The sequence below is a fragment of the Saccopteryx bilineata genome, chromosome X (genome assembly GCF_036850765.1).
Source record: "Saccopteryx bilineata isolate mSacBil1 chromosome X, mSacBil1_pri_phased_curated, whole genome shotgun sequence".
In the NCBI taxonomy this organism is placed as follows: domain Eukaryota; kingdom Metazoa; phylum Chordata; class Mammalia; order Chiroptera; family Emballonuridae; genus Saccopteryx; species Saccopteryx bilineata.
The window spans coordinates 109,178,490-109,204,924 of NC_089502.1; the positions used below are offsets into that span (position 1 = coordinate 109,178,490).

At 46.0% G+C, this 26,435-nt stretch overlaps 1 non-coding gene across 1 annotated transcript; it reads left to right on the top strand.

Moving 5' to 3' along the window:
- The first annotated feature begins 9,389 nt into the window (after positions 1-9,389).
- On the top strand, positions 9,390-9,553 carry LOC136317882 (U1 spliceosomal RNA). The gene has a single exon (XR_010727900.1). It is a non-coding gene; the product is annotated as a U1 spliceosomal RNA (small nuclear RNA).
- Positions 9,554-26,435: the final 16,882 nt, after the last annotated feature.

Genomic DNA, 26,435 nt, shown 5'->3' on the forward strand with positions numbered 1-26,435 from the left:
TTCTCACATGTGCCTTGACGGAGGAGGGGGGCGGGGGAGGCTACAGCAGACCAAGTGACCCCTTGTTCAAGCCAGCAACCTTGGGCTTAAGCTGCTGAGCTTTGCTCAAGCCAGATGAGCCCGCACTCAAGCTGGCAACCTCGGGGTTTCGATCCTAGGTCTTCCACGTCCCAGTCCGACACTCTATCCACTGTGCCACCACCTGGTCAGGCATAATATGCTCACCTTTTTCTAACTTCTTAATATCTAACCTTAAAATAATTGGTTTTAAACCTTTCTTTTTCTGTTGTAAGCATTTAAAGCCACAAATTCGTTTTGACGCCTGACCTGTGGTGGCGCAGTGGATAAAGCGTCGACCTGGAAGGTCGCTGGTTCAAACATTTTGAGAACAGCTTGGTTGAATTTTTCTTTTTTTTCTTTTTTTTTGTATTTTTTTCTGAAGTTGGAAATGGAGAGGCAGTCAGACAGACTCCTGCATGCGCCCAACCGGGATGCACCCGGCATGCCTACCAGGGGGCGATGCTCTGCCCATCTGGGGCATTGCTCTGTTGCAACCAGAGCCATTCCAGCACCTGAGGCAGAGACCATGGAGCCATCCTCAGCGCCCGGGCCAACTTTGCTTCAATGGAGCCTCGGCTGCAGGAGGGGAAGAGCGAGACAGAGAGGAAGGAGAGGGGGAGGGGTGGAGAAGCAGATGGGCACTCCTCCTATGTGCCCTGGCCAGGAATCGAACCCGGGACTCCTGCATGCCAGGCCGATGCTCTACCACTGAGCCAACCGGCCAGGGCCTCTACTTATTTGGATCTGTTCTATTTTCATTATCATTCAGTTTATAATGTTTTTTAATTTTCCCTGTGATTACTTCTTTAACCAATGACTAACTTAGAAGTTCATTTAATTCCCAAATATTTGGGGATTTTGCTGATACTTTTTGGTTATGTTTTTTTTGTTGTTGTTTTGTTTTTGTTTTTTTTACAGAGACAGTCAGAGGGATATATAGGGACAGACAGACAGAAACGGAGAGAGATGAGAAGCATCAATCATTAGTTTTTCATTGCAACACCTTAGTTGTTCATTGATTGCTTTCTCATATGTGCCTTGACCGTGAGGCCTTCAGCAGACCGAGTAACCCCTTGCTTGAGCCAGCGACCTTGGGTCCAAGCTGGTGAGCTTTGCTCAAACCAGATGAGCCCACGCTCAAGCTGGTGAACTCGGGGTCTTGAACCTGAGTCCTCTGCATCCCAGTCTGATGCTCTATCCACTGCGCCACCGCCTGGTCAGCCTTGGTTATGTATTTTTCCCCTTTGATTTGAGAGAGAAGCATCAACTTGTTCCACTTAGTTGTGCCATTTAGTTGTGCACTCATTGGTTTAACCCTTCTCATCAAGGGTTAAACCTGCAACCTTGGCTCAACAGGATGATGTTCTATCCACTCTGAGAACCTAGCTAGGGTCTATGTGTTTTTAATTCCATATGGTCAGCCTGGTTGGAAAGCTCAATTGGCTAGAATGTCATCCCGACACATCAAGTTTACAGGTTCAATCCCCAGTCAGGGCACATACAAGAATCAACCAATGAATGCATAAATAAGTGGAACAACAAATTGATCTCTCTCTCTCTCTAATCAATAAAAAAATGCCTGACCAGGCCGTTGTGCAATGGATAGAGCATCAGCCTGGGACGCTGAGAACCAGGTTCAAAACCCCGAGGTTGCCAGCTTGAGCATAGGATCATACACATGACCCCAAGGTTGCTGACTTGAGCCCAAGGTCACTGGCTGGGCTGGAGCCCCTAGTCAAGGCATGTATCAGAAGCAATCAATGAACAAGTAAGGTGTCACAGTTACGAGTTGATGCATCTCCCTTTCTGTCTACCACTGTCTATCTCTTTGTCTCTCTCTTCTTAAAAAAATAAACAAAAATAAAAATAAATTTAGAAATAAGAAATAAAATTGATACTTTTTATAGTTTAGCTTGGTGAATATTCCATATACATTTTTTTAAATTATATATTCTGCAGTTGGGTACAGTGTTCCTATAAATGTCAGTTAGGTCAAGGTGGTTGATAGCGTTCAAGTCTTCAGTATCCTTGCTGATTTTCTGTCTACCAGTTCTCTTTGTCAGACTGAGAGAAAAATATTGCAGTCTCCAATTGAAATTGTGGCTGTGTCTTTCTCCTTTCAGTTCTGTCAGATTTTGCTGCATCTATTTTGCATTGGGTGCATACACAGTTAGGATTGTTACACATTCTTGATAAATTGACCTTTTTATTACCATGATATGCCCTTCTTTATCTCTGGTAATATTTTTTCTTTTGACATCTGCTTTGTCTGGTATGAATATAGCCACTCCAATTTCCTTATGGTTCATTGTATTATTTTCTGTTCTTTTAACCTATCTGTGTCTTTTTTTTTTTTTTAGCAAGAGAGACAGACAGACAGGAAAGGAGAGAGATGAGAAGCATCAACTCATAGTTGTGGCACCTTAGTTGTTCATTGATTGTTTTCTGACATGTGCCTTGACCAGGAGGCTCCAGCTGAGCCAGTGACCCCTTGCTCAAGCCAGTGCCCTTAGGCTTCAAGCCAGCAACCATGCGGTCATGTCTATGATCCCATGCTCAAGTTGGCGACCGCACGCTCAAGCTGATGACCCCACACTCAAGCTAGATGAATCTGCGCTCAAACCGGCAACCCTGGGATTTCAAACATGGGTCTTTACCATCCCAGGCTGATGCTCTATCCACTGTGCCACCACCTGGTCAAGCAATATCTGCCTTTTTTTTTTTTTTTTTTTTTGTATTTTTCTGAAGTTGGAAACGGGGAGGCAGTCAGACAGACTCCCCCATGCTCCCAACCGGGATCCACCTGGCATGCCCACCAGGGGGCGATGCTCTGCCCATCTGGGGCCTCGCTCTGTTGCGACTAGAGCCACTCTAGCGCCTGAGGCAGAGGCCATGGAGCCACCCCCAGCGCCCGGGCCAATTTTGCTCCAATGGAGCCTTGGCTGCAGGAGGGGAAGAGAGAGACAGAGAGGAAGGAGAGGGGGAGGGGTGGAGAAGCAGATGGGCGCTTCTCCTGTGTGCCCTGGCCGGGAATTGAACCCAGAACTCCTGCACGCCAGGCTGACGCTCTACCACTGAGCCAACTGGCCAGGGCCAATATCTGCCTTTTAATTGGTTTGTTTAATCCATTTACATTTAATCATTGAGTTTAAGTCTACCATCATGCTATTTGTTTTCTATATGTTCCATCTGTTCTTTGTTCCTTTTTTTCTCTGTTCCTGACTTTGGGATTAATCAAATGTTTCTGGTGCCCTATTGTTTGCTCCACTACTGGCTTGTTAGTTCTAATAACTGGTTCTGTTCAAGAGCCCCCTTTCTGCACCATGATCTGGAAAGTGCCTCATAGGCACAAAGGCAGAAATCCAGGCTGCTTGTAGCAGTCACTGCATTTGGTTTCCTTCTAATTACAGTCATGCACTGCCTGTTGTCTAATATCTAAAAATAGTTATGTCAAATATTTTGCCTCATTTTTTAATTGTTTACAACCAGAGGGCTATTCTGGTATTGGTTATCTATCATGGTTACAATCACAAGTTTCACCTCTTTTCTGAGTATTGTTCACCTTAAAATTTTTTGATCGATTGATTGATAATAGAGAGGGCAAGAGAGAGAAACATCGATTTATTGTTACAGATATTTATGCATTCATTGGTTTATTCTTGTATGTGCCCTGATCAGGGATCAAACGTATGACCTAGGTGTATCAGGATGATGCTCTAACCAACTGAGCTATCCAGCCAGGGCTGAGTAATTCTTCACTTTTAAGGTCACCCCATCTTTCTCTTGCATGATCAATTTATTCCTTGCTCCTGGATCTATTTTTGTCAAATACATCCCTTGGTTGCTTCATTTTCTTGAAGAAGTCCTTTGACCCAACACCTCTCTCTAATTACAACCTCAATTCTCTGTTCCTCTTTATAGCCAAACCTCTCAAAATAGTCTATTTTCTCACTTCTTCTTACTCCCTCTTCAGCCCTTTCTACTCTGGCTCCTTCCCCACCACTCCACCAAAGTGGTGTCAAAGACTCCAATGATCATGTTGCCAAATCCAGTGACTCTTTCCTAACTTTGTCCTATGGGCCTCTTAGTGCCCACACCCACTTTGACTGCCTTCCTCTGGCAAACTCTCTGACACTGCCCTCTCTGTCACCTCTATTCAACCTCTATAAGGTAGGAGTTCCTCAGGGTTCACCTAGGGGCCTTTGCTACCTTTACTCACTCTTGTGCTGAACTCATTCATTCTCATGGCTCTAAAGACCTATTGATCATTCCCAAATAACATCTCCAACAATGAACTCTCCTCTGAGCTTTCACCCATACTTCCAAATGCCTACCACAGACATGTCTTCTTGGATGTCTCACAGGCACCATAGCTTAAATGACAAAACAGAACTTTGGATTCCTAGTTGCCACAAGCTTCCCGTCTAAGCGTGTGACACTACAACCACCTTCCACTACTGCCCAAGCCATACCTCAGAAGTTAGGCTTTTTTAATAGAATTTGTTAGGGTAGTATAACTAAAAAGGCAGAAAAGTACACAAACTATATACATTTATAGCTCAATGACTTTTTTTTGTTGTTGTATTTTTCTGAAGCTGGAAACGGGGAGAGACAGTCAGACAGACTCCCGCATGCGCCCGACCAGGATCCAGGATCCAGGATCCACCCAGCACGCTCACCAGGGCTACGCTCTGCCCACCAGGGGGCGATGCTCTGCCCCTCCGGGGCGTCGCTCTGTTGCGACCAGAGCCACTCTAGCGCCTGGGGCAGAGGCCAAGGAGCCATCCCCAGCGCCCGGGCCATCTTTGCTCCAATGGAGCCTCGGCTGCAGGAGGGAAAGAGAGAGACAGAGAGGAAGGAGAGGGGGAGGGGTAGAGAAGCAGATGGGCGCTTCTCCTGTGTGCCCTGGCCGGGAATCGAACCTGGGACCTCTGCACGCCAGGCTGACGCTCTACCACTGAGCCAGCCAGCCAGGGCCTAGCTCAATGACTTTTTATATATGTATATAGCCATGTGACAGCCACTGCTTAAACCAAGATATAAGTCTGCTTTGATTATCTATTGCTATGTACCAAACCACACCAAAACTTAGAGGCTAAAAAATTACATTATTTTTCCCATGAATCTGCAATCTGGGTGGGGCTCAGATGGGACAGCTCATCTGTTCCACTCAGTGTCAGCTGGAGTGGCCTGAATGCTGGTTTCTGAACCATCCAGAGGCTCCCACACATGCCTGGTGATTTATGCTGGCTGTCAGCTGAGGACCCTGCCGGGCTCGGAGGTCTAAGCATACCTCTTCCTTGTGGCTTCTTCCCAGCATAGGGTTGGCTTCTAAGGATGAGTATCTTAAGAGAGAGCCTGGTGGAGGCTGTGTCACCTTTGGTAGTCTGGCTTTTGCTGTACCCTCTTTATTAAAAACAAGTCACTAACGCCAGCCCATACTCAAAGGGAAAGGAATGACAGTCCAGCTTTGGATGGGAGGACTGCCAAAGAATTTGTGAATGTGTTTAAAACCAGTTCAAGGGCGGCCCTGGCCGGTTGGCTCAGCGGTAGAGCGTCGGCCTGGCGTGCGGGGGACCCGGGTTCGATTCCCAGCCAGGGCACACAGGAGAAGCGCCCATTTGCTTCTCCACCCCCCCTCCTTCCTCTCTGTCTCTCTCTTCCCCTCCCACAGCCGAGGCTCCATTGGAGCAAAGATGGCCCGGGTGCTGGGGATGGCTCCTTGGCCTCTGCCCCAGGCGCTGGAGTGGCTCTGGTCACAGCAGAGCGACGCCCTGGAGGGGCAGAGCATCGCCCCCTGGTGGGCAGAGCATCGCCCCTGGTGGGCGTGCTGGGTGGATCCCGGTCCGGCGCTTGCAGGAGTCTGTCTGACTGTCTCTCCCCATTTCCAGCTTGAAAAAAAAAAAAGAAAGAAAGAAAAAAAAAAAAACCAAACAAACAGTTCAAGGGCATTTCCACCACCCTGGAAAGGTCCCAAACGCAAGAGAACAACGGGCACATAGATTAGTTTTGCATGTTCTTGAACTTCACAAGGTTATGAAGATATTCTCCTTTGACTTCTAAACACTTAATTCCTTTGTCTTTTATATATGGGTCTATGCTACCTCTCAAATTGAGTTTTGTTCTTGGTGGTAGGTAGGCATCAAGATGTCCCATTTTCCCACACGGACATCCAATTTATCTCACACTGGTTGGTCAAAACTGTCTCTCCCCACTGAGTCAGAGTGGAGACTGTCACCAATCTGCGGGCTGTATCTGCACATGCTTGTTTCTGCCCTGTGTTCTGTTGCATCAGACTTTCGGCTCCTGCACCAGTGCCACATTAGCTTAATTGCTGTAGCCTTAGAGTAAGTCTTAATTTCTGTTAACACTAATTCTTCCAGTTCGTTCTCCTTCAAGATTGCCTTAGTTATTTTAGACCCTTTGCATTTCTATATAAATTATAGAGCAATTGGAACTCTCACTGCTGGTGGGGATGTAAAATGTTTCAGCCTCTTTGGCAGTGTCTTAAAATATCATGCACTTGCTCTGGTCTGGGTTTCTTTTCTTTCTTTTTTTTTTATAAAATAAAATTATGATGTGACCAGGTGGTGGCACAGTGGATACAGCATTGTACTGGGATGCAGAGGACCCAGGTTCGAAACCCTGAGGTTGCCAGCTTGAGTGCGGGGTTACTGGCTTGAGCGTGGAATCATAGACATGACCCCATCCATGGTCACTGGCTTGAGCCCACAGGTCACTGGCTTGAAGCCCAAGGTCACTAGCTTGAGCAAAGGGTCACTCGTTCTGCTATAGCCCCCTGGTCAAGGCACATATGAGAAGCAATCAATGAACAACTAAGGTGCCACAACAAAGAACTGATGCTTCTCATCTCTCTCCCTTCCTGTCTGTCTGTCCCTATCTGTCCTCTTTGTCTCTTTCTCTGTCTCTGCCAAAAAAAAATCCTAAAATAAAATGATGATTTGAGATTAAATGTAGTAATTATAACAATATAGACAAATGGAATAAGTTCACCTTATATCATATTGAATTTAAAAAAAAAACATAGAAAGAAGTGCAATCATAGCAACATCGCTCTAAAATAACAAGTAAAGGCAATTTGAGAGAGGCAAACAAAGATATATCAGTTGATAATAGAAATACCAGACAAGGCCCTGGCCGGTGGCCTCAGTGGTAGAGCGTCGGCCTGGCGTGCAGGAGTCCTGGGTTCGATTCCCGGCCAGGGCACACAGAAGAAGCGCCCATCTGCTTCTCCACCCCTCCCCCTCTCCTTCCTCTCTATCTCTCTCTTCCCCTCCCGCAGCCGGGGCTCCATTGGAGCAAAGTTGGCCTGGGAGCTGAGGAAGGCTCTGTGGCCTCTGCCTCAGGTGCTAGAATGGCTCTGGTCACAACAGAGCAACGCCCCAGATGGGCAGAGCATTGCCCCCTGGTGGGCATACTGGGAAGATCCCGGTCGGGCGCATGCGGGAGTCTGTCTTACTGCCTCCCCGTTTCCAACTTCAGAAAAATATATATATATAAAAAAAGAAAATACCACACAAATTTAATTGAAAAACATAAATAAATTAGACAAATAATGGCACCGCAAAATGATAAAAATTAAATGCCACAATGACTCTTTAAGCATGATGTAACATAGAACCAACATATAAGTATTAGAAATTGCCTGGCCTGGTAGCTCAGTTGGTTAGAGCACCATCCTGATACACTAAGGTTGTGGGTTTGATCCCCAGTCTGGGCATATACCAGAATCTACCAATGAATGCATAAATAAGTAGAACAAGAAATTGATGTTTTTCTCTCTCTTTTGCAAATCAATAAATAAAAAAATTTAAAAATATGCCATCCCTTTATACTGTGATACAACTGTTCCACTCTTAGGATTTACCCAAGAGAAATGAATTCATACTTCCACACAAGGACTTGTACACAAATATTCACTGTAGCTCTATTCACAATAGCCAGACAATGCAAACAACCCAAATTACCATTGGGTGACTGAATAAAGAAATTGTATGTTCACACACGAAAGACTACTTAGCAATTAAAAAAGACAACAATTAATGGCCTGACCAGCAGTGGCACAGTGGATGGAGCGTTGACTTGGGATACTGAGGTCCTAGATTTGAAACCTGAGGTCACTGTCTTGAGTGCAGGATCATCAACATGACCCAAGGTCACTGGCTTTAGCCCAAGGTCGCTGGCTTGAGCAAGGGGTCATTGGCTTGGCGGGAGCCCCCCAGTCAAGGCACATATAAGAAAGCAATCAGTGAACAACTAAAGTGCTACCACTATGAGTTGATGCTTCTCATTTCTCTCCCTTCCTCTCTGTCTCTGTCTCTGTCATTTTCTCTCTCTCAAAACAAACAAACAAACAACAAAAAAAAACTATTGGACTCAAAATAACTACACTGACTGATAGGAGCCAGACAAAAAAAGCATGCGAGCTGTATGACTCTATTTATGTACAACTCTAGGAAATGCAAACATCTCTCATTACAGAAAACTGATCAGTGCCTGCCCAAGGGTGGGTGGGGAGAGGTGGGCTGGAGGAAGGGGTCACAGGAGACACAAGGAAACATTCGCGGGTGATGGATATGCTCATTCTTTCAATTGTGGTGGTTTCACAGATAGAACTTTCAAAATGTAGACTTTAAATATGTGCAGTTTATTTTATGCCAATTCTACCTCAATAAAGCTCTTATAAAATAGATAATGTGTCAAAATGTATATAGTGTCTCTTTTAAGCAGCATATTGTTGGGGGGGTTTCCCTATAATCCAGCCTGGCAATCACTATTTATCCATTTACATTTTAATGTATTTGTTGAAATGCCTCTGTATGTGTGTGTGTGTGTTTACTGTGGTAACATATACATGACATAATATTAGTATAATATTTAGTATTTGTGTGCATTTCAGTGGCATTAGCTACATTCACAGTGTTATGTTCCAATTACCACTATCTGTATCCCAATCTTTTTCATCATCCCATTCATTAAACAGTAACTCCCCACCCCCTCCTCACGTGTTAAAGAGCACATCTTATGATTTGTTGTCTGCTGTGCCATCTGCTCTTCAGCCCTTCCTTTCTCTTTTAGGTGAGGCCACTTGTGTTATTACTCTAGTCTAGACCAACCCTAAAAATTGGGTCTGCATCCTAGCACTGACCCTTTTCCCTTGCCTTTGACACTGTTCTTTTCATATATTTTAAACCCCAAAGGACATCACTGGTGTTGCTTTAAACCAGGGGTCCCCAAACTTTTTACATAGGGGGCCAGTTCACTGTCCCTCAGACCGCTGGAGTGCCGGACTATAAAAAAAACTATGAATACTTACCTGGCAGGGGAGATACCATGATCATGAAGGTGGTTTTTCCAGGGCGAGGCTTATCCATTGCACTCCGGATGTGCTGACCCCTGCGATTTCCACAAATGTGGGAAACTCGACTGCATAATTTGTGGTAGTGGGGGACTGTGTTCGCGCTCTCCCCTGGTAAAAAAAACACAAAAAACTATTAACAAATCCCTATCCACACTGCACATATCTTATTTTAAAGTAAAAAAACAAAACAAAACGGGCCTGACCTGTGGTGGCGCAGTGGGATAAAGCATAGATTTGGAACACTGAGGTCACTGGTTCGAAACCCCAGACTTACCTGGTCAAGGCACATATGGGAGTTGATGCTTCCTGCTCCTCCCCCTTCTCTCTCTCTCTCCTTCTTTCCCTCTCTCCTCTCTGAAAATTGAATAAAGTCTTAAAAAAAATTTTTTAAAAACAACAACAAAAGAACCAAAACGGGAACAAATATAATATTTAAAATAAAGAACAAGTAAATTTAAATCAACCAACTGACCAGTATTTCAATGGGAACTATGCTCCTCTCACTGACCACCAATGAAAGAGGTGCCCCTTCCGGAAGTGTGGCTATATGGCCTCAGGGGGCCGCATAAGGCCCGTGGGCTGTAGTTTGGGGACCCCTGCTTTAAATAGTCTGTTTTTGCTTATATTTACCTACACATATTCTCTGTCTAGTGTTCTCCATGTTCTTCCATCTTGGATCTCTCCCTCACTTCTTTTCTTTCTCAAATGACTTCATTTCTTTGGCAGAATATAGGGTTAAAATAATAACCAGCCTGACCTGTGGTGGCACAGTGGATAAAGGGACAACCTGGAATGCTGAGGTCACTGGCTTGCAACACCGGGCTTTCCCAGTCATGGCACATACAAGAAGCAAGTACTACTATGAATTGATGTTTCCTGCTAACTCCCATTCTCTCTCTCTATCCTCTCTCTAAAAGCAAAAAAGAAAAAAAAAGGCAAAACAACCCCCCCACACAACAACAAAAAATAACCAGAGGATAATATCACTACAAGAGACATTACCAAATACGAGCCATCTTTAGCTGTTTTCTGGTCTACACTACCTCTATAAACAGTATCCAAACCTTCCGTGGGTTCCACAGCATAGATGTCAATATATGTTGAGTAACACTTTAAATAACAAATACATTAGGATTGTCCTTTATAACCTGAGAGAAATGAGTGTCTCTTTCATGCGTTTATTAAGAGGGCTGGGGCAAATATGCTAGAATTTTTAACAGCAATATTAAGACATAATTCACATACCATAGAGTCCATCTGTTCAAAGCATGCAATTCAGTGGTTTTTCATATATTTACAGAGTTGTGCAACTATCATCACAACCTACTTTACAGCATTTTTATCAAGGCTAAAAGAAACACTGTGCCATTAGCAGTCACTCCCCATCCTCCCCTGTCCTCTTTCCAGCCTGAGGCAATTGCTAATTTACTTTCTGTCTTTTTATTTTTTTATTTTTTATTTTTTGTAGCAGAGACAGAGAGAGTCAGAGAGAAGGACAGACAGGTACAGACAGGGAGAGAGATGAGAAGCATCAATTCTTCGTTGCGGCACCTTAGTTTCTCATTGATTGCTTTCTCATATGTGCCTTGACGGGGGGGGGGGGCTACAGCAGACCGAGTGACCCCTTCTTCAAGCCAGTGACCTTGGGCTCAAGCTGGTGAGCTGTGCTCAAACCAGATGAACCCACGCTGAAGCCAACGACCTTGGAGTCCCGAACCTGGGTCCTCCGCAACCCAGTTCGACGCTCTTTCCACTGCGCCACTACCTGGTCAGACTTATTTTCTGTTTTTATGGTTTTACCTATACTGAATATTTCATATAAATGGGATCATTTAAATGTGATCTTTGGCGTTTGACTTCTTTCCCTTAGCATAATGATTTCAAGGTTCACCCAGGTTGTAATATGTGTCAGTATTCTATTCCTTTATTTTTCTTTAAGATTTTATTTATTGCCTGACCAAGCAGTGGCACAGTAGATAGAGTGTCAGCCTGAGGACACAGGTTCAAATCCCCGAGGTTGCCAGCTTGAGCACGGGCCCATCCAGCTTGAGCACAAGGTCACTGGCTTGAGCAAGGGATCACTCACTCTGCTGGAGCCCCCCGGTCAAGGCACATATGAGAAAGCAATCAATGAACAACTAAGGTGCCGCAATGAATTGATGCTTCTCATCTCTCTCCTATCCAGCCTGTCTGTTCCTGTCTGTGCCTCTTTCTATCTCTGTCTCTCTCGCTAAAAACAAACAAACAAACAAAACACAGTTTTTTCAACTTGTATAGTCATTTTCAATGATTGTCTGATATACCATCATGGCCAGAATCAAAAGTCTCCAGAAGTTAAAAGGTTTTATTTATTAATTTTAGAGAGGAGAGAGAGAGAGAAGGGGTGGAGGAGCAGGAAACATCAACTCCCATGCATGCCTTGACCAGGCAGCCCAGGGTTTCAAACTGGTGACCTCAGCGTTCCAGGTCAATGTTTTTATCCACTGCACCACCACAGGTCAGGCCAGAACTTATTCTTGACTCTTCCCATTCCTTCATTCATACCCCTAACACCAAATAGCCAACACATTTTATCTTGTTCCAAATTGTATATATTTCCTATTTGCCTTAAAACATCTTCATGGCCCCCGGGCCCAGCCCAGGCCACCATCATCTCTGTCGAGGCTGCTGGCAGCATCCTATTGTGGGTACCCCACACCTGCCTTGCCCTCCAGCCTCCTCTCGTGCCACTTAGGTTTCTCAGTTCTGTCAACATGAATACAGCAGTCACGGCCCTGGCCGGTTGGCTCAGCGGTAGAGCGTCGGCCTGGCGTGCGGGGGACCCGGGTTCGATTCCCGGCCAGGGCACACAGGAGAAGCGCCCATCTGCTTCTCCAACCCTCCCCCTCTCCTTCCTCTCTGTCTCTCTCTTCCCCTCCCGCAGCCAAGGCTCCACTGGAGCAAAAGATGCCCCGGGGGCTGGGGATGGCTCCTTGGCCTCTGCCCCAGGCACTAGAGTGGCTCTGGTCGCGGCAGAGCGACGCCCTGGAGGGGCAGAGCGTCGCCCCTGGTGGGCGTGCCGGGTGGATCCCGGTCGGGCGCATGTGGGAGTCTGTCTGACTGTCTCTCCCCGTTTCCAGCTTCAGAAAAAAAAAATAATTTTTTTTTAAATCTCCACAAAGCCAACCAAATGGAAGATGATATTCACAAACAACAGCTCCGAAAAGGGGTTAATATCCAGCCTAACCAGGCAGTGGGGCAGTGGATAGAACGTCAGACTGGGACACGGAGGACTCAGGTTCGAGACCCTGACGTCGCCAGTTTGAGCGCGGGCTCATCTGGTTTGAGCACATCTCACCAGCTTGGACCCAAGGCCGCTGGCTTGAGCAAGGGGTCACTCACTCTGCTGTAATCCCCCGGTCAAGGCAATTAGACAACTAATTCCCCCACATCCCACCGAGGAACGGGCTCTTAAGTCACATTTTTTTTTTAATTTTTTTTAATTTTTTATTCTTCTTTTCTGAAGCTGGAAACGGGGAGAGACAGTCAGACTCCCGCACGCGCCCGACCGGGATCCACCCAGCACACCCACCAGGGGCGATGCTCTGCCCACCAGGGGGCGATGCTCTGCCCCTCTGGGGCGTCGCTCTGCCGCGACCAGAGCCACTCTAGCGCCTGGGGCAGAGGCCAAGGAGCCATCCCCAGCGTCCGGGCCATCTTTGCTCCAATGGAGCCTTGGCTGCGGGAGGGGAAGAGAGAGATAGAGAGGAAGGAGGGGGGTGGGGATGGAGAAGCAAATGGGAGCTTCTCCTATGTGTCCTGGCCAGGAATCGAACCCGGGTCCCCCACACGCCAGGCCGACGCTCTACCGCTGAGCCAACCGGCCAGGGCCTTTAAGTCACATTTTAATGTCACACGAGACTGGAACCAGGGCCCGACTGCATGCCCGAAAGCTGGGCATTCCAGCTTTCATGGTGGGCAAGGCGTTTGGATACAGAGAAGCCCTCTCATCCGCTGGAGGAAGCAGCTGTTCATGAGCAAATCCTTCACCAAAGCAATCATTGAACAACTAAGGTGCTGCAGTGAAGAATTGATGTTTATCATCTCTCTACCTCCCTCCCTCCCTCTCTCTTTCTCTCATTAAAAAAGAAAAGATGTCTGACCTGTGGTGGCGCAGTGGATAAATAGTCAACCTGGAATGCTGAGGTCGCTGGTTCAAAACCCTGGGCTTGCCTGGTCAAGGCACATTTGGGAGTTGATGCTTCCTGCTCCTCCCCCCTTTCTCTCTCTCTCTCTCTCTCCTCTCTAAAAATTAATAAAAGTTAAAAAAAATACCCTATGCTTAAAAAAGAAAAGATGCAAATCAAAACTACAATGAGATACCACCTCACACCTGTTAGATTGACTATTATCAAGAAACAAGACAGGTAAGAACAAGTGTTGGAGATGCTGTGGAGAAAAGGGAACCCTCATTCACTGCTGGTGGGAATTAAACTGGTACAGTCATTATAGAAGAAAGTATAGTGGTTCCTCAGAAAGTTAAGAACAGAACTATCATATGACCCTCTACTGGGTATCTACCCCAAAAACTTGAAAACATGGTACATAAAGACACATGTAGCCCCATGTTCATCGCAGCATTGTTCACAGTGGCCAAGACACGGAAACAACCAAAGTGTCCTTCAATAGAAGATTGGATAAAGAAGATGTGGTACATATATACAATGGAATACTACTCAGTCATAAGAAATAATGACATAGTGACATTTATGACAACATGGATGGACCTTGAGAACATTATACTGAGTGAAATTAGTAAATCAGGAAAAGCTAAAATCTGTATGACTTCACACATGGGTGGGATATAGAACTGAGAGTCATGGACATAGATAAAAGTGAAGTGGTTACCATGGAGTCAGAGGGAGAGGAGTAAAGAGGGACAAATATACGCTGATGGAAAATGATTTGACTTTGGGTGATGGGTATACAATGTAATCAACAGTTCAAATGCTATAGAAATGCTAACCTGAAACATATGTACTCTTATTGATCCATGTTATCCCATTAAATTTAATTTCTAAATATAAGAAAATAGCCTGACCTGTGCTGGCGCAGTGGATAAAGCGTCAACCTGGAAACGCTGAGGTTGCCGGTTCAAAACCCTGGGCTTGCCTGGTCAAGGCACATATGGGAGTTGATGCTTCCTGCTCCTCCCCTCTTCTCTCTCTCCCTCTCTCTTCCCTCTCTATAATGAATAAATAAAATCTTTTAAAAAAATTAAAAAAAAATAGCCTGACCTGTGGTGGCACAGTGGACAAAGCCTGACGGTTCAAAACTGTGGGCTTGCCCAGTGAAAGCATATGTGGGAGTTGATGCTTCCTGGTCCTGCCCTTCTCTCTCTCTCTCTCTCTCCACCCTCTCTAAAATGAATAAATAAAATATTTTAAATAAATAAATAAATAAATATCTCCCGAGCCACGCCTTTGGTCTCTAGGCCAGCAGTTGCTGTAGCAACCTTGAGGAAGGGTTTGTGAAAGGAGGCTTGCTCTACATCAGTGGTAGTCAACCCGGTCTCTACCGCCTACTAGTGGGCATTCCAGCTTTCATGGTGGGCAGTAGCGGAGCAACCAAAGTATAAATAAAAAGATAGATTTAACTATAGTAAGTTGTTTTATAAAGATTTATTCTGCCAAACTTAGCAAAAATCTGACATAAAGTACTTGGTAAGTAATTATTATTATTATATGCTTTAACTTGCTGTAACTCTGCTTTATAAATTTTATAAAGTAAAGTTACTTCCCTACTTTATAAATCACCCTTACTGTGGAACCGGTAGGCGGTTAGAAAATTTTACTACTAACAGAGATACAAAAGTGGGTGGGAGGTATAAAAAGGTTGACTACCCCCGATAGAGCACCACAAGTGGAGGCTGCACATTAAGTAAAGTTAAAGGACAGGCCGGCAGAGTTAAGTGGTCTCCTAGAGACAAGAGGGCTGAGGAATGATGCTTAGCTACTGAGAAATTAGAAGAGAGGGTCAACTTGTCCTATACCTTTATTTTTATCTCGCTGCACATTAAGTAAAGTCAAAGTACAGGCCGGCAGAGTTAAGTGGTCTCCTAGAGACAAGAGGGCCGAGGAATGATGCTTAGCTACTGAGAAATTAGAAGAGAGGGTCAACTTGTCCTATATCTTTATTTTTATCTCGCTGCACATTAAGTAAAGTCAAAGGACAGGCTGGCAGAGTTAAGTGGTCTCCTAGAGACAAGAGGGCCGAGGAATGATGCTTAGCTACTGAGAAATTAGAAGAGAGGGTCAACTTGTCCTACATCTTCATTTTTATCTCGCAGCAGATCACAAATGTACCATCAGAAACCCCCCTCCCTGTTGTTTTTCTGTAGAATGAAAGCAGGTGAAGCAGCGAATGAAGACCGCTCTCTGGGGTTGGTTTTTCTGCTGAGTCACTGTCTTAATGGCCACCCCAGATACCCAACTCCCCCTCTCTTAGCCTGTTTCTAAGGCAACCAGTAAGCAGGCTGGGAGTGAAGCCAACCTGGGATCACAGGGACTTCCATTCCCGGCCACCATGTGGCCATATTTGTTTTCCTAGCCAGAACGCTTTCAGAGTCCTTTTTTTTTAAGTGAGAGGAGGAGATCGTGAGACTCGTGCATGCACCCCAACTGAGATCCACCCACCAACCCCGCATGCACCCCAACTGAGATCCACCCACCAACCCCCATCTGGTGCCAATGCTCGAATCAACCGAGCTGTCCTCAGCGTCTGGTGCCAACGCTTGAACCAATAGAGTCACTGGCTGTGAGAGACAAAGAGAGAGAGAGAAGGGGAGAGGGAGGGGAAGAGAAGCAGATGGTCGCTTCTCCTATGTGCCCTGACTGGGAATCGAACTCGGGACTTCCATACTCTGGGCTGACGCTCTATTCACTGAGTAAACTGGCCAGTGCCGGAATCCAATTTTTATTATTTTAAAAATATTTTATGTATTGATTTTAGAGAGAGAGGAGGGTGTGGGGAGCAAGAAGGATCAACTCATAATTGCTTCACTTTCATTGTTCATTGGTTGCTTGTCGTATGTGTTTGAATGGGTAAGCCCAGGGCCTCAAACCGGCAACCTCAGCATCCCAGGTAAACACTTTATCCACTTTGCCACCACAGGACCGGCAGGAATCTAATTTCTAAAAACCAAACTTTTTGCCTGACCAGGCGGTGGGGCAGTGGATAGAGCATCAGACTGGGATGCGGAGGACCCAGGTTTGAGACCCCGAGGTTTCCAGCTTGAGCGCGGGTTCATCTGGTTTGAGCAAAAGCTCACCAGCTTGAGCCCAAGGTCGCTGGCTTGAGCAAGGGATTACTCGGTCTGCTGAAGGCCTGCGGTCAAAGCACGTATGAGAAAGCAATCAATGAACAATTAAGGTGTTGCAACACGCAATGAAAAACTAATGATTGATGCTTCTCATCTCTCCGTTCCTGTCTGTCTGTCCCTGTCTATCCCTCTCTCTGACTCTCTCTCTGTAAAAAAAAAACAAAAACAAAAACAAAAAAAACAACCAAACTTTTTCTTTTAAATTCTTTTTTTTAAGATTTTATTTATTGATTTTACAGAGAGAGGAGAAAAAGGGATGGAAGGTGAGAAGTATCAACTCATGGTTGCTTCATTTTAGTTGTTCACTGATTGTTGTATATGCCTTGACCAGGCAGCCCAGGGTTTTGAACTGGTGGCCTCAGCAATTCCATGTCGATGCTCTATCCACTGTGCCACCACAGGCCAGGAACAAACTTTTTCTTTTAAAAATGCCTGCTCATTACAAAGAAATCCAAACAGTACCAAAGTGTAGTGTACAGAGTAAGAAAAACCCCATTCACTTTCCCAGTCTGGACTGTCTTCCCTGAGAGCAGCTTCCCTATTCACCTCCCACGACCCAGACCCCATTCTCCTTCCTGCACCTTGCTACCTGGCCTAGCAATAGCCACCAAGGCTGCTCCCTAGCACACAGATGAACCTTGCTCTTTTTTTTTTTTTTTTTGAGAGAAACAAACAGACAGACAAACAGGGACAGACAGACAGGAAGGGAGAGAGATGAGAAGCATCAACTCATAGTTGAGGCACCTTAGCTGTTCATTGATTGCTTCTCATACGTGCATTGACTGGGGTGCTCCAGCCGAGCCAGTGACCCCTTGCTATAGCCAGTGACCTTGGGCTTCAAGCCAGCGACTATGGGGTCATGTCTATGATCCCACGCTTAAGCCGGGGATTGCGCACTCAAGTTAGTGAGCCCGCACTCAAGCCGAATGAGCCCTGTGCTCAATCAAGCTGGCAACCTTGGGGTTTCAAACCTGGGTCCTCAGCATCCCAGGCTGACACTGTCCACTGCACCACTGCCTGGTCAGGTTGAACTTTACTTTTTTTCTGCAGAGTAGACACTACATGAATATACTGTCAAGTTATTTAACCTGTCTTCTGTGGAGGGTCAGTTAGTTTGTTTTCAGTTTTCCTGTTTGTATTTTTGTCATCATAAACAATCCTGCATCCTTGCAAGTGCATTTTGCTCACATAAGCAAGGATAGCTTTAGGCAAGACCCACCCCCCAGACTTGAATGACTAGGTCATTTTGATAGAAGAAACCAAAGTGGCCTCCAAAACACTCAGTATTGGCAAAAGTTTCACTTTTACAAATCTATTGGTGAAAAAGTATATCTTGCATTTTATTGGCATTTCTTTCAGTATGAGTGAGATTGGATATTCCCTTATTGTCTACATTGGCCGTTTGAATTTCTTTTCATGTGAGCTATCTAGTCATATCTGTGGTCCGATTTCCACTGAGTGGTGGGTCTTTTTCTTATCGGTTGGGAGAGTTCTCTTTGTATATGTTACAAATATTCTCTCCTGGTTTTTAAAGTGTCTTTGACTGTGTTCATGGTACTTTCCATGCAAAAATTTACTAATCTCTTCCTTTACAGTTTCTGGTTTGCAATATCAGGCTTAAAAAATGTTTCCCCACTTCAAGAACTTTTTTTTTTAAGTGACAGGAGGGAAAAGAGTGATATAGACTCCCGCATGCACTCCACCAGGATCTACTTGGCAACCCCCATTTAGGGCTGATGTTTGAATCAACCGAGCTATTTTTAGTGCCTGAAGCTGATATGCTCGAACCAACAGAACTATCTTCAGCCCCCCCTGGGGCCAACACTTGAGCCTACTGAGCCACTGACTGCAGGAGGGGAAGAGATAGAGAACGTGGAGAGGGAGAAGGAGAGAAGCAGATGGTCACTTTTCCTGTGTGCCCTGATCAGGAATCAAACCTGGGACGTCCATATGCAATGCCAACAATGCTCTATCTACTTAGTCAACCAGCCAGGGCCTAAGATCATTTTTAAAATCCACTCATGTTTTCTTATGGTATGAGTTTATTATTTTATTTTATTTTATTTTATTTATTCATTTTTAGAGAGGAGAGAGACAGAGAAGGAGAGGAGAGAGAGAGACAGAGAGAGAGAAAGGGGGAGGATCTGGAAGCATCAATTCCCATATGTGCCTTGATCAGGCAAGCCCAGGATTTCGAACCGGCGACCTCAGCATTTCCAGGTCGACGCTTTATCCACTGCGCCACCACAGGTCAGGTGGTATGAGTTTATCTTTTAATGTTTAAATATTTTATGCAAAAAACCAACATTAATATGAAAGGTTTACACAGAGAACTGTGCCTAACAAATAGAGGATACTCAGTCTTTTCAGATACACACAAAATTTTCAGGGAAATATTGTGCTGGGGGCTACAGAGGAAATGTCAAGTGACCAGACCAGATAGCTCAATTGGTTGAAGCATAAGCCCAAAGCACAGAATTGCCAGTTCAATCCCGGTCAGGGCACACACAGGAAAAGGGTTCCTGTCTCTTTCTCTCTATATCCCTTCCTCTCTCTCTAAAATCAATTAATTTTTTTAAAAGAAAGAAAATGTCAAGCTGTTCCAATAAGTGGAAATCAGACCCACCACTGACTACAACACAAAGAAATGATGATGAATTAGAAAAAGATAACACCTCCTCCCTGCAAAATGTCCAACAGGAAATTTAAAAAACTCCCTTCTAAATAAAGTGTGGGCTAAGAAGGAAATTAAAATAAAAATTACTGCCTGGCCTGTGGTGGTACAGTGGATCAACCACCTGGAGCACTGAGGAAACTGAGCCCTGTTTTAAACCCTGGGCTTGCCTGGTCAAGGCACATATGACAAGCAACCAATGAACAGCTAGAGTGAAGTAGCTACACTTTGTCCTCCTCACGCTGTAAAATCAGTCAATAAAATCTTTTTTTTTTTTTAATGAAAACAACTGCCTAACTGGGTGGTAGCGCAGTGGATAGAGTGTCGGACTGGGATGTGGAGAACCCAGGTTCAAGACCCCGAGGTCGCCAGCTTGAGCGCGGGCTCATCTGGTTTGAGCAAAGCTCACCAGCTTGGACCCAAGGTCGCTGGCTCGAGCAAGGGGTTACTCGGTCTGCTGAAGGCCCATGGTCAAGGCACATCTGAGAAAGCAATCAATGAACAACTAAGGTGTCGCAATGAAAAACTGATGATTGATGAGTCTCATCTCTCTCCCTTCCTGTCTGTCTGTCCCTGTCTATCCCTCTCTCTGACTCTCTCTCTGTCTCTGTAAAAAAATGAAAACAACTGAATGCTATATATAACTTTATGACAATTTTTTTTTTTTTAGAGAGAGAGGGATAGATAGGGACAGACAGACATGAACAGAGAGAGACGAGAAGCATCAATCACCAGTTTTTTGCTGCGACACCGCAGCCGTTCATTGACTGCCTTCTCATATGTGCCCTGACCGTGGGCCTTCAGCAGACCGAGTAACCCCCTGCTCGAGCCAGCGACCTTGGTGAGCTTTTGCTCAAACCAGATGAGCCCGCGCCCAAGCCGGCAACCTCGGGGTCTCGAACCTGGGTCCTCCACATCCCAGTCCAACGCTCCATCCACTGTGCCAACGCCTGGTCAGGCATAACTTTATGCCAATATTTTTGAAATTCCAGACTAAATGAACCACTCTCTTTGAATCTCTAAATTTGTCTCAAAAAAAGTAGACAACAATTTTTTTTTTTCAAATAAAAATCACATGAAATGAAATTGCCAGTCAGCACTAGGGCCTCTAAAGGGCCAGAGGCCCTGCAATGTGACAGGCACAACCCATGGCTTGAGTTGAAAAAAACTCATTCTAGCCTTTCCTAGAAGCATTCATGCAAGGTGGGGAACTCAGAGATCTTCATGAATAAGAAGAAATGAGGCTCTGGCCAGTGGCTCAGTGGACCACTGACCTGGCATATGGTTGTCCTGGATTGGATTTCTGGTCAGGGCACAAAGGAGAAGCAACCATCTGCTTCTCTCTCCCTCCCTCTCCTTCTTTTCTCTTCATTCCCATCCTGAAGGCAGTGGCTCACTTAATTTGAGCATGGCCCCGGGTGCTGAGGATGGCTCAGTTGGTCCTAGCATCTGGCCTTGGGCACTAAAAATAGTTCTGTACGTGAGCATGGCCCGAGGTGGGGTTGCCAGCTAGATACTGGTCAGCGTGCATGTGGGAGTCTGTCTCTCTGTCTCCCCTCTTCTCACATAAAAGAAGAAGAAGGAGGAGGAGGAGGAAGAGGAAGAGGAAGAAATAGAAATGAGAAGACAATTGGATTTTGGGTGATGAGAATGCAGCATAATCAAATGTCAAAATAACCTAGAGATGTTTTCTCTGAACATATGTACCCTGATTTATCAATGTCACCCCATTAAAATTAATTTAAAAAAATAATATATAGGTACAGATAACAGGGTAGCAAGTCCCAGAGGCAAAGGGGCGACGGAGTGGGGGGAGAAAGGGGGTGAATTGGGAATGGAAAGAGACTTTGCATGTGGTATGGGGTGTGCGATGCAGGGGATTGAGGGTGTTATATTGAATGGGACACTTGAAACCATGTCAATACAATAAATTAAAAATTGCAAAAAATCAGAATAAAAAAAAACTAAAAGAAAAGAAATGATAGAAATGAGTTCTTCCCCAGGCTCGGGGGCTTTGCTTGGATGAGACATGTTGGGAGGTAGGAGGTTGCATGTGCCCCTGCCCAGTGTGTCCATCTGGCTTTGGACACTCTTTTGCATCCGTGGCAACCCAACACAACCTGCATTGAGGATATGTGCGTGTGTTTTCTCTCCACCTGTGTGCAACAACCAGAGCCACAAGAGGTGATAAAGGGAGATCTCTCGTTTTCCCAATTGTAAAGCCAGTAGCCACGGCCACCATCACAGCCGCCTGGCCCATGCAGGTTCACATTAGATTCGGACAGATGGTAATGAAACAATGGAGCCAAGAACTGGTGGGCCATCATCTTTAATCCTGGCGGGCAAGTAAAAACACACAGTGGGAAAACACTTCCCTTTCCATTCAGGGCTCCTAAGGCCATTGACTCATCCGAGTTTCCTAGAATCAAAGGTGTCTACCTCACCAGACTTATTCACCTCTGTTCCCCATCTCCTTCTCTCTGCACAAACTCTGCACTAACTGGCTTCTTCTTCAGCACTCTGCCATCTTGGCTGGTTCTCCTGGCCTCCTCCACGTGGCCTTTCTCTGCTCTCCTCTCTAATGCTAATCTCAGGAACCAAGAGGGAGCAAGCTCCCAGTCTGCCCCACTTCATAGTGTAGAAGTAAAAACCTTTAATCCAATATACAAACAAGGAAGTCTCTGATACAAAGTCACTTAGAGTGGGAAAGGCTTAGTCTTAAAGCTAAGCCTTAGGGTATAACAACCCTGCCTGCTTACAGCCTGTCCCCTACACCCAATGCAAACTATAAGCAAGCAAACATATATATCATATTTACAAACTTATTTGACCAACACCAGTTGTAGCTGTTGGCTATAGACTACCCAAAATGATCACCAGAAAAACCTGTTGATCAGGCAAAACTAAGTTTACTGTAGTCACTGCAATGAGGAACATCACCTCAACAAAGAAAGCTAGAAGAAATGCACAGATCTTTAGAGGTGGTGACAATTTCAAGGTGGGACCTCAAGGTCAGACAGAGGTCATGACATCGCATTGGATTGGTGGACACAGCCTAGGCCAGGCTTGGACAGAGCCATGCAATCAGGACCCACAAAGTGTTGGGACACAGTCTTACCATCCAGGAACAAGTATGTCCTGGCATTAGAAGTTAGTTTGCTCTGCTCTGTTCCCAGTTTGACAATGGAATGGGAAAGGATTCCTGGTCCCAGAACTGTTTGTCATGGGGACAGGAAGGCATGTTGGCTTGGAGTGTGGTTTAACATAGGGACAGAAGAGGATATTGGTTTAGATTTCACAACGAGGACCCTAGAGCACTGTGTGCTCCCACTCCCTTATAAGACCACCAAGATGGCTTGTTGGTCAAGTAAAGCCAAGATTGTCACAGTAAGGGAGACCGCAACCTTAACAGAGCCCTTAGAAGCTTCTTGGAAGGGTAAAATTAAGGGTGGGGGTATTCCTAATTAGGTTTTTCTGGGTCTGGTTTAAGGCAGGTCTTTTAATGAGGAGATGTGATTGGAATGGAGCAAACCTTTTAGGGGATAAGTAAATATTGCCAGGGAGGGTTGTGAAGATGTCCTTGATGAATAAAGAGCCCTCTGAAAAGCCCAGCGGAGCAAGCTATTGTTCTCAGCTGCAGGCTGTTACCGCGGGGAGAGCTAGTTGAATAATCTAATGTTTGGATAAATGGATTTTCAGAAGTTTCTGAAATCAGCAATTAAATTATTTGCAACTTCCTCTTCCTAGGCGAGAATTTCTTGGCATAGTAAAGGCCTGCTACTGCAGGGAGACAAGAGGCTGGGTGATTAGCTATGGTTTCAGTTCTTGCCTGATTAGCTCACATTCTGAGGTCAGAAGCTGCTGTCTGGAGGAAAACACCCCAGCTTGGGACTCGCTGAGAGGCACAGATCTGGCCTTTCCAACACCACCAGCTACCACAATGCTGTCCAGAGGATGAAGCATAACATTTCAGCGGAGTTATGGTCAGGGGGTGGGGGGCAGTCGCCCTCTGCAAAGACAAGGGGTGCCCCAAGAGAATCACTCCTGGAGACTAGGGGTGCTTGAATCATCCCTGCCTCATCTGTAAGTAGTAGAGCTTCCCCTGGCGCTGGGGGCTGGAGCCAGCAGCAGCTGAGGAGGGCTGAGCTGTGGGCAGCCTGTTTGGCCAGCTTTCAGCAGAGCAGGGAGATGATGGGTTTCAAGTGAGCTGTTGCTCTGACTCCTACCCATGAAGAACTCCTACCAAGGGCCCCCAGCAACAGCAATAGCTGTGGGGTAGGCTGCTTGCAGCAGAGCTGGGGGGCCAGGTAGAGGTTGAAGCCCAAGACAGATAGATTCTCTTGCAGGGGAGTGCTTTGAATTGCATACAAGGGTAATGGTTTTTTGGGGGTGTTGGTCAAATAAGTTTGTAAATATGATACATATGTTTGCTTGCTTATAGTTTGCATTGGGTGTGGGGGACAGGCTGTAAGCAGGCACCGACGTTATAGCCTAAGGCTTAGTTTTAAGACTAAGCTTTTCCCCACTTCTTGACTGTTGCATGATGTGGGGTGGTGCACTCTCATGAGGAATCTCATTATGCCTCAGATAAGTGACTTTGTATCAGAGACTTCCTTGTTTGTATATTGGATTAAAGGTTTTGATTTCTACACTCTAAAATGGGGCACAGGAGCCCATGCAGAGGAGAGCAGAGAAAGACCATGTGGAGGAGAGGAGAAGCAGCCAAGATGGCAGAGTGCTGAAGAAGAAGTCAGTTTGTACAGAGAGAAGGAGATGGGGAACAGAGGTGAATAAGGCTGGTGAGGTAGAAACCTTTGATTCTAGGAAACTCGGATGAGTCAGTGGCTTTGGGAGCCCTGAATGGAAAGGGAAGTGTTTTCCCATTGTGTGTATTTCTTGCCCGCTGGGTGCAAACTAGGATTAAATGTAATGACCCACTGGTTCTTGGCTTCGTTGTTTCATTACCGACTGTCCAAATCAAATGCGAACCTGCATGGGCCAGGCAGCTGTGATGGTGGCTGCAGCTACTGGCCATACATTTGGCGTAGTCTGTGGCAGAATTTGGATCAGTTCCGTATGGAGCCACCACCACCTTGAGTGGTGGAGTAGAAGACTGGCTGCTGTTATGGTTCCCCATGGCTGTCCTTTTAGGGGCTGTAGGCTGGCTGACTTTTACAGCCATGTGTGAGGAAACCGAAAGCTCTGTGGAAGAGGCTGCCCGGGACCTGCAAACCAAGCAGTGGAAGGAGCTGGAGCAAACGTGGTAGAAACAGATGCTGAACCTGGAGCTGGAGGAAGCGCTGGAGGAGGAGGCCGACCAGGTTTGTGAGATTCGCTTGGAAATGGAGCAGCCGCTGGAGAAGGAATCACAGGTTCATGAGTTGCAGCATGCCCTGGACATTGTGGAGAACCAGCAGCGGTGGGAGGCCGGGGCCGGGGCTGCAAGGCCCACAGAGCAGAAGAAGGCAGCGGCGGCGGCCTGGGGCTCAAGCCCGACAGCGGGAACTGGTGTTTTCAGTTCCCCTTTGGAGGAGGAGGAGAATCGTGCTGGAGTTGCGATCCACAGTCTCCAGAAGATGAGGGCCCAGCTGGAAGGAGTACCTACTATGCCCCTGGTAGGTCTGCGATTTTGGGACATAACGGTATATGCCATCATGCTCTCCAGAGCAGAGATGGAAATGCTGACTGCCATTGCCACGTGCTCCTCCTTAGGACAGAGTTAAGACCTGCCAGGACGGCAGGGATGAGGGGGGTGGCTGAGGCCCCATGTGTGTGGACTGATTCCTGGACTACGACCGGAGTGGGCACTGGCTCCTTTGTTGGATGGACTTACGGATTTTGGACAATGTGAAATACCCTGATGGGGGTGGGGGGCTGCTTTGCTACAGGCCCTTCCTCTGCCCCGGGAAGCTTTTCAAATGGCTAGAAAGAAGGCCAAGGACATTTTGTGCTTTTGGCAAAGTGCTCAGAGACTGGTGAAATGTACCTTTGTAATTGTTAAAATTGTATGATTTGTCATGTTGTTGTAATTTGTGTAATGTGCCTAATTTCCTTGTGCAGGAATACCTGTGCTTTAGATTGTGAAGCAAGCAAAAGGGGTGGAATGTTGGTCAAATAAGTTTGTAAATATGATATATATGTTTGCTCGCTTATAGTTTGCATTGGGTATGGCAGGCAGGGTTGTTATACCCTAAGGCTTGGGATTTTTTTGGGGGGGGTTGTTTTTTTTTACAGAGACAGAGAGAGGGATAGATAGGGACAGACAGACAGGAACAGAGAGAGATGAAAAGCATCAATCATCAGTTTTTCGTTGCAACACCTTAGTTGTTCATTGATTGCTTTCTCATATGTGCCTTGACCATGGGCCTTCAGCTGACCGAGTAACCCCTTGCTCAAGCCAGCAACCTTTGGTCCACGCTGGTGAGCTTTACTCAAACCAGATGAGCCTGTGCTCAAACTGGCGACCTCGGGGTCTCAAACCTGGGTCCTTCCGCATCCCAGTCTGACGCTCTATCCACTGCGCCACCGCCTGGTTAGGTGAGGCTTGGTTTTAAGACTAGGCTTTTCCTCACACCCTTGACTGTTGCATGATGTGGGGGTGGTGCACTGACATGAGGCATCCCATTATGCCTCAGATAAATGACTTTGTATTAGAGACTTCCTTGTTTGTATATTGGATTAAAGGTGGTTTGTTTGTTTTTTTGTTTGTATATTTCTGAAGTTGGAAACGGGGAGGCAGTCAGACAGACTCCTGCATGCGCCCGACTGGGATCCACCTGGCACGCCCACCAGGGGGCGATGCTCTGCCCATCTGGGGCGTCGCTCTGTTGCAACCAGAGCCATTCTAGTACCTGAGGCAGAGGCCACAGAGCCATCCTCAGCGCCCAGGCCAACTTTGCTTCAATGGAGCTTTGGCTGCAGGAGGGGAAGAGAGAGACAGAGAGGAAGGAGAGGGGGAG